The following is a 14,036-nucleotide window of genomic DNA, read 5'->3' as shown; positions in this document are numbered from 1 at the left end:
CAGACTTAATGAGACAAAAAGTAGTAATTATTGCTTACCTCATTTCATTGCATTTTAAGGTTAGCAAAAATAGAACAGCGTAGTATAAGCTACCGTTATTTACTAAAACAAATTGTTACTTTGAGAGCTGGCGAAGATTCGTCTTTCGTCCAGAGACAATATGAAGTTTGTGCTGATTTTAGGTGAACAGCGTGCGCCAATATATTATGTTACGCTTCGAGTAAACATGACAATTGTTACGGTGGTATACTTCTACAACGTTAACTGATGTGTTTTGTAATTAAACCTTCAGGAAAACTTTCACACTTTACTTGAAGACTTATTTTTATTTTGTAAAGTATCAAATATTATTCGTTAATGCCCTAAAGAGCATGCTATAAAAATCAAAACAATTTCGTTTTTTCCATTAAAATTCAGTTAAAAAAGACAACAGGATATTGAGCAACAAAATATGAATACAAAATAAAATGAAAATCAATGACGCGTGACTTCAAAATATATAGCCTGCACGAAATGTCACATAACAGTGTGAACAGAGGACACCCACATACCACAAAAGGAAGGTTGTACATAACGATATAGCCATTGCTAACAGCGAATATGCTTATTGATAATGATATATATATATATATATATATACATATAGAACAGCCGAGTCCAAAGTTTGCCAAAGGCTTACTTAATGCTAGGAAAAAGAATGCACATAATTGAATAACCAACGAATAACGAACGAGAAATACATTGCATATGATTTTATTTACGATGCAAATCATTCTTAAAATATATATGCACTACAGGCATTTTGGTTGATACATAAAAGAATAATACTAGTATTAGGATTGGATTTTATAATTTGAAATATTGCTTTCTCACCAGTATGATAAACACCTATTAACCAACGCTTTAAAGGTGCGAAACAACCGTCGCCCTACTCGAGAGTTTGCGTGCTACCGTTCGTACCCTCCGTACTATTTATACCCATGTGAATGTATTCATTATGTTAACAGATGCGGCGATGGGCGGTCTCTGGGAGAACGATGTCCACTTTCTTAATATAACAGTTTAAATCGGATCGTCATAAACTTGAATGATAGTGTGATTATGTTTATGGGCATAATGTCTCGGCCATGTTCGATCGAAGCGAACAAATCTTGCTACATTTAAAGTTGCCAGCTCTGTAACCAAAGCAATTTAAATAGGATCATCATGAAGCATGGTATGCCTCATTTCTCGATCAGGCTCGATTACAAGAAAAATAATTGAAGCACTTTATAAGAAAGACACTGAAATGATACAAATGCTACAATTAACCTTTTTCGCTTTCTAACTCCAACAAGTTAAATTGGTTAATCATTAAATTTAGAGATGATGCATTCGATCTAAGCTGAATAGAAAAAGAAAAGATTCGTTATTCACTTCATAAAAAGTGTTGATTGTGTTTCAATATTCATGTACGCAAAGTCTTTTTATTACTTATATTTATGTAAATGTGCTTTTTAATCTGCAATAGTATCAAGTTGAAAGCAGCACATTAACTGTTTGTATTGAATGGGCTATTACACACACACACACACACATTAAAGGAGAAATAGACACATGCATTTGGATTTATTGACACAACATTTAACAAAAGTGTTTAATACATGTGAAAGTTTTGGAAAATAAGACTCCTGAATTATAACATGTGAGTACATAGTATAAGAACATATTCTAATGTGGAAGGAATACTGGGTACGCATACATGCCAATATATTTCGTTTTTTACATATCGTCGTTAAACAATTTCATTAAACATCGGAAAAACAGCAATTCAAAACAAATGAAATTTCTGAATTATAGACTTTTATTTAAGGATAACCTTTTATAGTAAACGGATTTGAGCGTCAAACATATTTATAAATGAAAATAACAATATAAAGAAGTGAAACTCCAGCTGCTGGAGCAGTATTGAATTTTCATTAAAAACAATTAGTTGGTCCTTTATTTAAGGCAAGTGACCGATTGCCCAAACAGTACAAAACAGCACAATACAGCACAATACAAACCAACATAAACACAAAATATGAATAAAGCTGGGGTCACCGCCTTGGAACGGTCAATGCAAAGCATTGGGGGTTTAAACCTGGTTATAGAGCGCTCAACCTCACACTTGGCCCAGCAATATTCATAATACATTCAAGTGTAAATAAAATTTAACGTCATAGCATTGTAACTCAAATTAAACAATAATAAAAGGGAATTAAAACGCATTCAATTTAATTACTATTTAATTACTCAATTGCATTGAAGATACAGGAGTAACAGAATTACAACTTTTTGACGAACGATCAAATAAAACTATTAACAATTGTCAACTACATTCCTTCTTTATAGAAAAGATTTGAGAATGTAGAATCATAGAGTTAATATCTCAGATAATCATCGCGCAAATACAGGAAGAAGCAGCAATAATGGGTGTAAAAATTCCATATTACATAGCTTGGTTGTTTATGTGACTGCTAAACAAATTAAAAATAATTAAATCAAACAAGAAACGCCTATCAGACAGAAAATATAAAGAATTAAAATACAATACTTTGTGGGGCAGGAAAACTATCTGCCAATAACTATAACAATACAGATGGACTGAGGCACTTCTTAATTATGGACGATACATTATCTAAAGATCGTCATATTAATGTTGTTCTCTTTTTAACTCAAGATTAAGGTACCACAAAACTTTTAACGGGCGCATTTTTTTTAAATTTGAACAGTTTTTACCTTTAATTTCTGATCGTATTATGATATGCTTTCTGCGCCAATCATGGCAAATATATAAATTGAATTCTGGAGAATTACAGAGGCACACACGCAGTTCAAATCATCAGAGTTTGAAGACAGCACAATTCTTAAAGCGTTCAGTCTGATACAATCGCGATTACAATCTATACGAAAATTAATAAAAATCCACGTCTATAAATGTCAACATATTATGGTAAAACTAACATAATTTAATACATTGTTTATACATGTATGTTTACTGAAATATCATTATTAGTCATAAATATAGAAACAATCTGAAAAGTTAAAGTCAATATGTTCACACATGTTTACACACTTTTAAAGCTCTATCGGGGTAGTAAAAAAATCGCTACTTTGAGTGTGTATGAATGCGCCAAGATATTCTATAAATTACCTTGTCGATGTATTATTTTTCCAAAATTTTAATTTCAATCTTTATTTCCTGATAAGTTGATAAGTCAATAATGTTGACAGTATCTATATGAATAGATGTAACCCAGAAGATAACTGTTTTGTTTGACTTATAATATGTTTAATACAAGTGATCAAAGAAACATAGACAATCCTCAGAAAATAAAGTATATCGTTATCAAAACTTCGAAAGAAATCGCCGAAAAAATCGATGTGTCTGACAATTTAATCTTCTTATTAAAAACAATAAAAGTTTAGTGAACCATATTGTTTGTGTCAAAGTAGAGTACTTTCTCACATATATTGGCGACGATTGTTCATAAATCAGTCATAGATCGCATATTACTCTCGGATATAATTCATTCTCAGAAAAGGAAACTGATATTAATTTGCCCTGCATAAATACTTATCAAGTTTTAAATAGTGATGTTGCCAATAGTTAACAAATTTTCAAAGCTTATTGGTTTTAAAGAACTTATAAAACTTCAAGACCAAAAAGGATTATTTGGCAAAATGAAGATATTTTTATTTTTAATAGTTCAATACATGTGGTATATAGTCACACATAATTGTTAATTACGGATGTTTTGCCCAGGTCCATATAACACAAATATTGCCTAGTTCGACAAGGGCGCTTCTATACTAATCATGGCGAAGAGTGTTAACAAACCGTATAAAGATAGCGAATGATAAGTCTATTCTCGATATTGAACTTTAAGCTGAAAATCAATAATGGTTCGAGACTGATTTTTAACCTTCCAACCCTTATCGAATATTGTTTACAAAGCAAAGCAATATCGCAAATTAAATCTTTCAAATCTACATAGAAGTGGACGGTGCAACACTAGTCTGTTGAGGTGATGTTTCCTTACATCCGAATCCCTGTCGGAGGTTGTCACGAAGTGTCTTAAGATCGCGGATGATATTCCCGATATCGAAAACGAAGATTGCTCCAAGTTTGAGGACTAGCAAGATCATCCCTACTACACCGACTGCCTTTGCTAAAGGCCGGTTGTCCGGCATGCTATTCAGCTTCCTTTGCTGCAAAGAGTTAATAAAATAGTAAATATAAGTGTGAGTAACGTTGAAAGTAATATTCTTACCTCCTAAATAATCTACCATAATGTTAATATTTTAAGAGCGTATCTGTTTTAAAATTACGTTTAGTTCTTAGACGCTTATATATAGAAGATTCCAAGTTGTGTGTTGTGCTTAAATTAAAAATTGCGTATGAGAAAGATAAGTTTAAGGTTAGCATTTTCATAAAGATAAAAGTTGTGAGCACTCTTTCGATTGTATGTGCATGGTCTCGAAATAATTGTGTGTTTGAAAAAACAACACAATATAACATGTGTTTGTCGCCAATGAAATAATATTAAACGGAAAGGTTTCCAATGAAAAATCGAGACATGTAACGTTGATATGTACGCGATACCCTTTGTGGATTACTGTTTAACCTTTGTCACAAAATGTGTTATTTATTTGTCCGCTCATACACATACAAGATCATGTTTGGTGAGTTTATGTATGTGGATGTTATCAGCTGGGCGTGAATTTTTACATTCCGAAATATTGCGTCTAAAGACCCAATGTTACAGGAAACCAGTATCGATTCATACATTTCTTCATATGTTAGTCATTGGGTGTTTTACTTACGGTAGAAGAGAGGTTATTCGAGTCAACTACGAGCCTTTCTTTGATTGCTGCTACCATAGTTGCAATCTCATTCCGTGTGTAGTTTTTAGGTTTTTCAACCCAACCACATGGGCAGTAACAATCCGTCAAGCACTCCTCATTGGAAGCTGAAATGGAAGTGAGTATGTAAAATAGTATTTGTTTAATGGCTCTTCTATATTCGCAATTTTTTAATATATCGCCTGTTGTAATGACTGTTTAATCTATTGCCCGCTTCATCTTTGCACTCATCTATATTTCAAGAAATTAAACAATAGTTATAAAGATCTAAACTATACGTACTATGCGAGTTTCAAATTCTCCTTTAAGCGATTTTAATGATGCAATTATTTATCGAATATTCTAAAAACGAGGCTCACGATGTGCGGATATTAGTGTTTACTTTGTTAGTAACATTCATCAAACGTGTATTACCTATAAATAACCACACCCTTTAAAGAACTATGCAGAAACACATGCTGTTTTTTTAATAATTTTATTGCATTTGATTGTTTAATTTCCCTCGAACATGAATACTAAACGCTTTTCAGTCTAGTGTTGGTCAATGAGACTGACATCCGACGTATTTCCAGACCTGATTTAATCATGTATAATACAATGATCGTGTATGAACAATAGGACAGGTTTGTACCAAAATGCGTAAAGTTGGGTAAACATCTTAGGATAACAAGTGGTAATTGCGTAACCAATATGGTCCGTGTCATTTAAATTATTGGGCTAATACACTGGGCAAAGTCTCGACAACTATGACACTGACTTCATGCAACATGATTTATAATAAAACAGTATTTTTTAAACTTTTTTTTTCAAATAAGACAACACCTTATGCTGTTATTGATGAGACAATTAGTTTATAAATTATACATGCACATTAATAAAGATCTGTTAAATATACATTAATGCATCTCTTGTTTGCGCACACATATGCTTTAATACCATAAATCAATAACATCATTAGGTAAGGGTATCGACGCATCTATTTTAGTTATAACCTAAGATGTCATTTTTCGATTTGTTTTTTAACTTGTCAGTTATTACATCGTGTTTGATATCAACAGATATTTCATGCCTTTAAATGTCCGCATCTTACCAAGGTAATGTGTGCTAATTGTGTAGAATTAATGTGTTTGACAATTGTCGTACTTTGTTATCAACAACTTTTTACTTAGTATAACCATATTTGATCAACTGACAAGCGAAGTTGTAATATCCTTGAGTAATTTCTCTCAAATGAAATTTAATAGTTTTAATCTAATTACTAGGAAGTATCTCTATAATGTGTATGTTACAAAAGAACATAACAGCAACATTTCCAGAAAGAAAATTCATGTATACGTTAAATATGACCGATATCGTGAAAATCGCTGCAAAATTGATGAAGTAATGGCTGTTCAAAGCGATGCACCCTGTTTTCGGGTGATTTCGAGTTGAATACCTTGTTATAAATATATTTGATAATGAAAAAAGAATTATCAGAAAAGTTGTTTTTTCGTTATAATATCATTATTTATCATTCAAACTGATGTTTTCACTAATTAAAAACATAGCCACGCGCTAACCACCTGTGCTTTATGCAATACATTCCACATCGTCATACAAGTTCTCAAATCGTTTTATCAAGGAAGACAACTTCAACAGTAATCTATTTCTCGTTTCATCAGGGTATTTCAAATGCTCTTCTTCAAGACGACGGATTAAGGTGTATTTATGATTGTGTTCATATGGCAATAACAATGACTGTTTGAATTGAGTGAACGGGAGCATCACTTACACGAATTGCTTTCACCTGAAGCGCCGGATGTTGACTGATTTGACAACGACCGTTCATCGTTACTGCGATGCACTGACTTTGCTAGGGAGTTTTTGTATTTCATAACCACTGGCGTCAGACCGGGATACTTGTCAGGGGACGTTGTTGAGGGACGGGATCCGATTGGTTGGTCGATCAGCGGTGTTGTCAAGGGAAACGTTACGTTGGTGAATTTAATATGTTCGTCTGAGATATTTACGCACTGTGGGACAATATCGGTGTGTGGTACTGCAATACACAATGAGCAATCGATATTAATAGATTTGTAACGACTATGAGTTAAAGTAGTTTTAGTTTCATTAGTATAGCATGTGACAATCCCTACACATGCGAAGGTAAAACGGTGGAGAGAACAATACAACGCGAATTATAAAATATATCTTCACTTGTTTTATATTTACAATATCTCCTAATGTTTTCACAGAACAACCTTGACGGAAACAATCCATATTAGGTAAATACATATAACATAGATTCTAACGCATATTACAACACAAAGATAATTAAACCGGTTGTTATAAAATCAGTGTACTGAGATTATTCACAATTTACACAAATATGAATATAAACCCAAACGAGCAAGTAATTTTTTTATAACATCGTAAGCTCATTTGAAAGGACTGGGTTCTCGTCGATGAGAAGTTGTGAAGTACATTATGTTCAAAAGAGTTATTCCATTCAAATCCCCATCCCATTAAACTGGTGGTACAAGCTCTATCAAAATCTTAAACCAAATAAACTTTAATTTTCGACATGTCATACAATTACCATGCGTTTGGTGAAAAGCTGAAGACTAGCGCTGTATCCATATTACAATTACTTAACATTGAGGTAGTAATGTTACGATAGTCATCTCACAAAAACAACCTTTTTACTCCTGGTTTTATGTAACGCATCATTAGAAAACAGGACAATGGAGTCTTTATTTGGAATTCCTATCTTCGCAAAGACTCATGGTTCATGTTTCATAAGCATCGCTACATATAAGTATTTTTATAGATCACCGACAAAAAAGTATTATATATGTATAAAGTAAATTATGTATTCGTTAAATGCAAATTAATAATCGAAAATTGCAAAACGTTAAACTGCTGTTGCTTATTTTAGTATATATGAACCACCATTTTCACCTGATTGTATATTGAAATATATATGTAAAGCATTTAAATAATATGAAGATAAGTTTCTCAAATAAAATACAGCTAAAATCACATCAACAACACAAACTACAAGACATTCCGCTTACCGTTTGTGAAGTTGGCTTTCCCGGTCAGAGACAACAATGCAAGTTTCGTAAAACGTCCACTTAAAAGAACGCTCGTTGTTGTGGAGTTTTGGTTTAGGACACACTTCCCAACCTAGTGAACATTCAATACATATACATTTTTTTAATATAAAACAAAGAAACGTTCAATGTTTATACTTTCGTAATATAAGTGTACTAAATCTAACATAATGAAAATGTAACAAATGATGCGCAAAGTGTTATTTTAGCGAATTCATATATTGGAAAATGAACAGGTTATAAATGTTGTCATGTGTTCGTAAGAATAAATAAATTATTTTAAAAATTGATTTAAAAATCATGACTAAGACATATATAAGAAATATCATTTCATTAACGCAGGGTAAAAGAGTATTCACACAGAAAGCTTGTGTATCGATTTTGTGGAAATAACTACCATATAGTTCAGCAATACACAACAAACTCGTAATGTCTGTTTTGCCTGATTCAAACGCATTATCTTTGCTATCAAAGGATCGCGAGTGGAACTTTGGCGCATTCATAGTTTTATTTCAACTTAAAAAAAAATGTTTAGAATAATGTGTTATATTTTCAATACAGTAGATATTGCATTCAATACAATACATGAAATCAAACAATCAGCACATAGATATTATTTAAATAATTTTACCAATGAGTAATCGTTGTCAAGAGTAATTTCTAGTAGCTGTGATTGGTTGTTGGGTCCGGTAGTCCAATTATGTGTACAACCTTCACTGTTGCCGAACATGACTTCAACTTGTGACCATCCAATCTGACAGAAAACAGAACTGTTACGTTGAAATTAAGGACAATTCTTTATGATTTATTACCTCATGCGCGGTACGTTTTTTAACTATTAACTTATGCAACTCGTTAAATAACATTTCTTATGAGTAAGTAACAAAAGATCAGTTTCATTATTAAACAAAACATATTAAACAATTATTTTTCATAACTGAATGACTCCCACATTTTAATAATTATTTGTTACTTTGTTACATACTTATATATGTTGAAAAAAACGTATTGTTGAAAACTGCTATGCACTATAATTGCGGCTTGGTTCTCGGTTGTATCGTTGATGTACATTCGTATGTAGGCAATACTCTTCTGGTCAGCTAGCTGAATATTGATTGAAATATTCTGATCTCCTTCAATATTCACGAATCGCACAACATTCTGCGTGGTGGCATTCTTCACACCAGCAACTGTTATAATATGCAAACAGATGACATTGCAAATCTACGTGAAACTGCATTAACATGTTTTCTAAAATATTATCTACAAAATACATGTTGAAAGCATTGTACCTTTTTTACAGATACAAATATAGATAAATGGTGTACAATTCTGAAATATCAAAACAACGGTCGTATTCTGAAATTACTAAGTATACGTACAGTCCTATAACTACCTAATGTAGTTTCTCGCTTGCATTTTTAACAATGGCAATTGCGCCCATTTCAATCATAGAACATGTTATGATACACATTAAAGTTAAGATTGTACTTAAATTTGACTCCTGGAGTGTTAATAAAGTTTTTTCAAAAGCCATACAGGGAAACTACCCTCTCCCTGGCGGCCATGCTTTTTGACGAACAAGAAACATTTTCGAACTAGGCCGAGGTATCAGTATAGCAAATCTTAAGACCACCAATCACGACGATTAAACTAAAGGTATCTAGCGTGTTAACGAGGTTTCAATTAAGCTATATTATAAAACTGGCGGCAATGATGTTCGATGAACCTTAACCATTTTCAATCTAAGAAAAGACATAATTTGAACAATGTTCGGATCAAGTTTCATTAATATTAAACAAATAAGGTGACGTTTATAGTGTTAGCAAGCTTTTTCTCTTACTAGACTGAGTGACCTAGTGTTAAACTGGTATCACTCTAGACGTATAAGGAAAATACATTTCAAACATTAAACTGTATAAAACAAATAAGACATATGTTAAATTCATCAGTTTTTATTATACATTTTTCTCTCAAAATATATTTGCAATAATAAACGGGTAATGTTATTGTTTAAATAATGAAAAAAAATCCAACGAGCATTTGCCGTTGGAATAGGTATAAAGTCAAAAGACAAATATAAGCTCCAAACAAAAAAATGCAAATGCGGTGTCAAATTATCGTAGTCATAATGAAAGTAAGTGTTTAAAAACATTCTTTTAATCAAAATAAAAAGTTAATGTTGAAAGAGATATTATGGTTGACACTTATTTTCTTACTTACCGAAATCAGAGAAAAGAAACACCGTCAGACTTAGAAGTAGCCTACACCTCATCTGAAATGTACATTTCTTAATTGTTGTCATATAAGAAATAGTTGCACAATTATAATTCTAAGAAATAATTAGACACATGTATGTTACGCCACCTTTGAATGAATTGTTTTCCAAGATTCGATATAATGGTCATGCTCTGAAACCTCGAATTGTAAAGGTTTTAACATTCTTATTTACCAATATATTAGTATTGAACGGCAATAATTACAACTCTTGAAATTGGTATAATGTTCTCGTATTGACTTTGAAAGACAAACGGGGAATGTAAGCTTTTGCAAAGTATTATAGACTACTATCAAGGTATAAAGTATTAAGCAACACAAATTAAATTAGCATTGCATGTATGGCTACTTTCGTTGCAACTGGAAATACATATTGCCAATGAAAAAAAATATAATGAAATAAAGCGAATGAATGTTATTAATTGTTATGCATAAAATACATGGAAATGGTCGACACAAACATTTAAATTAAAATGTATGATTAAATACTGCCCCAGAATTTTTATCAAAAAAAATTCAATGATATTTTAATGTTAATATTTACCTTTAGTAAGTCCTGTTCATCAAGCCCGCAATGCTCCAATAAGATTTTTCTTGAAATATTTCACTTCACTTGCCTCAGTGAGTCCTCCGAATCAGATCGAAATATGTGAAAATTAATAAATCCAAAATAGTTATATCGATGTTTGAAGCAAACAATCATTCTCAGCAACAAATCACTTTATTGTCTCCAGGCACATGATTGTTCATTAACAAGCATCGTTCGGGCTGCGTTACAGATTTAATATTCAAACCAATCAGCTCCGCGTCATTAACGCAAAATATGGGTACTTTCCATGAATGTTTGATACACAGTTTATTACGATATTAAATGTATTTTGAAAATCAAGCTGTCTTGATTCAATAGAAAAAACTCCCGGCCTGTACTTTACAATGGCTGTCAATTGAATTATTAAGCAACTAGTCCCTGAGTGGCAGTTTGTAATCTGAATTGTTTCTTGTTTATGTGTGTGTCATTAATGATAGGTTCTAAAAATCCATATTCATTTTTTTATTAGAGGACATTTGATTTCTCCTAATTACTATGATGAGATTTCAACAATGCATTGAGAACACAGATTGACTAGTGAATATACATTATCATTAGGCTCGGTATATACTTTTAAAAATATAATCGCATTGATCCTTTCTGTAATAAAAATCCATCTTTAAAGCGGTAGACATGGCGTACATCTAATTGTTTGCAACAAACTACACTTGTGTACAACGTTTTAAAAACTATTTATGCTTGCATGTTTTCATTCACATTATTACAAACAAGGCTAAAATGTTATCGCTTTGACATTGTGAGAACTTGCATTTTTGAATTTTCGCAAGCACTCTGCTTATCAAGCATAAAAACTCACTTGAATATCATTAAAACTATGTAAATGAAATAAATCACACCATTTTTTAAAACCAAGAATCCGATGCCTTCCAAATGTTTAATTTTGAACAATTAGTGAGTATTAATGTGGTAAATTACATTTGACAATACATTTTCAATTTTGTCTTGAAACTCTTCTAAAGCAAAAGAGGGACAAATCGATATCGTTTAATTTTCAGGAAACGGACATGAACACTTAAAAAGAAGAACACAATTGGAACACATGAAACATGTACACAATTTAAAGCAAGAAATTAAATAAGAATAAATTAAAGACATATTTTACATGATCAGACTCTAACATATTTGTTATGTGGAAGGTTTTTTTACTTTAGAAATGATATACCAGAAAAACAACAAGACAAATGTCGTGCATTTTTATCTTATCAAAAAAGATTTTAATAGAAGTGCATCCGTGCAGTTACACCCCCTTTCTTAATGGATTGAACTCATATATTGTGATTTTTGTCAATTTGAATTATCGAACAGCATGCGACATAAAGCTCAAGGTCAGGAATGTAATATTTCTTTTATCAAAAGTATTTCTTCCATTAAGAATATTTCAAATAGTAAAACCGCTGATTTTACTGCGTTTATTTTCATGTTCCGAAATATAATTGGGATTGAGTTTGTTCTAAGGTCTTTCAATGAGCCTTCTGTTCGTAAGAATTTAACCAATTAACAAACAAAAAGAAGCATTGCATTTATCACAAAGGGCGATAAATCAAGACTTTACTTAAATTGAGACCAATCACTCTTTGAATATCGAGTATAAATAGGCTCATATGTTATTGCATACACATTATACATGAGTGAAAATGAATAAACTATTACGTAATGGCAATATTGGTGTCATCGAAAGATGCTTTATTGGACAAACTACTCCGACTTGTTTATATCATGCACAATACCCATAACAGAAGAAATGGATATTCCTTGTCTGCCACTACTAATTAACGTTGGACCAGACTTGTATTCGTTTTTTGTTGGTACTATGTGTATAAAAATATTTCATGCATTATCTTTGGACCTAAAGTAAAACGTTAGTTTGACATACTTTATGCAAAATCAGCAACACTTAATGTGGATAACTGTCTGCTTTTCCCAGTCAAGCGCGGATGCCGTCAGACCGTCTTTCTTTCTTTATTACATGAATTCTGTTTGATTTAGTATCATCTTTTAAATAGAGAGAAGAGAGAGAGAGGGAGTAGAGAGAGAGGAGAAGAGAAGAGAGAGAGAGAGAGAGAGAGAGAGAGAGAGAGAGAGAGAGAGAGAGAGAGAGAGAGAGCTCTAGAGAGAGAGAGAGAGGAGAGAGAGAGAGAGAGAGGAGGAGAGATAGAGAGAGAAGAGACGAGCTAGATCCGCCGAGAGAGCGAGAGGGAGACATTAACATACACAATCTGAAGATGATAAAACCATTATATTTGATGAATTAGATCAATTGAAAAAAACACTCTAGTAGAGGAATTTTCCGTGTCTTGAATAAACATGGGCTTTGTCAAAACAAAAAATGTATGTATGGGGAATAATGTTTTCTCAGAGAGCATTAAAACTAAATTAAAACACCAAACGAAACAGCAAAAGTTTCAAACATTAGATATTCATGTTCATGTTGGTTCACAAAAGATCCAACAACTCATTTAATTCAAAGCGATATGCTAACCAAAGTAAAGAGTATCTCACACGTTCGAATTCTGTTTTACTCACACATGCTAAATAAAAATAATAAAGACGTTTTTGATGTATTCGTAAAACTGTTTTTGACACCTCAATTCACCCAAATGTGTAATTAACCGTTAAACCCCGTCTTACTCTAACTTTATAATGAATGGACATAAAAGAAAAGATTGATACATTTGAGGCGTAAAATATTATGATGGTGGCTTAAAATAAAAAAAGAGAGTCGTATTAAATCTTTGAAAATAACATGGCTTTAACGTACACACATGACAGATGGGAAATGGTTGGGTAAAGCAGATATACATTACGAACTAATTAATTATTAAAAAGAAAACAAATATTTTACGGAAACCATACTTTTAAAATATTATCAAATAATACCTATGTAAACTAAAACTGCCTAGACTATTTTATTGTTATTGCTATTCTTATCGAGTATCAATAAGTTGTCGTGCAACTACCGCTTTCTTTTGTCTATGAAACAAAATCAACAATACAGCCAATTCCGTCGCAAGTACGAGAGTCGGCTATATGAGGAACCAATTATCAACACATAAATACTTCACTTTTTTAAATTGGAAATACAACCGTGATGAGAGCTATTACTTGTCGCTGCTTATAAATTGCAAATTAAAAGTCAGCTACATTGATCTTGTAATCGCAATACATTG

General features: G+C 32.1%; 1 protein-coding gene across 1 annotated transcript in view; it reads left to right on the top strand.

Moving 5' to 3' along the window:
• LOC127834929 (uncharacterized) overlaps window positions 1-14,036 on the top strand; it is a 438,004-nt gene that overhangs the window by 160,789 nt on the left and 263,179 nt on the right. The gene's annotated exons all lie outside the window — the stretch shown is intronic.

The sequence above is a fragment of the Dreissena polymorpha genome, chromosome 6 (genome assembly GCF_020536995.1).
Source record: "Dreissena polymorpha isolate Duluth1 chromosome 6, UMN_Dpol_1.0, whole genome shotgun sequence".
NCBI lineage: Eukaryota > Metazoa > Mollusca > Bivalvia > Myida > Dreissenidae > Dreissena > Dreissena polymorpha.
Note: the sequence above shows the minus strand (reverse complement) of the source record. Positions and strands in the feature narration are given on the sequence as shown.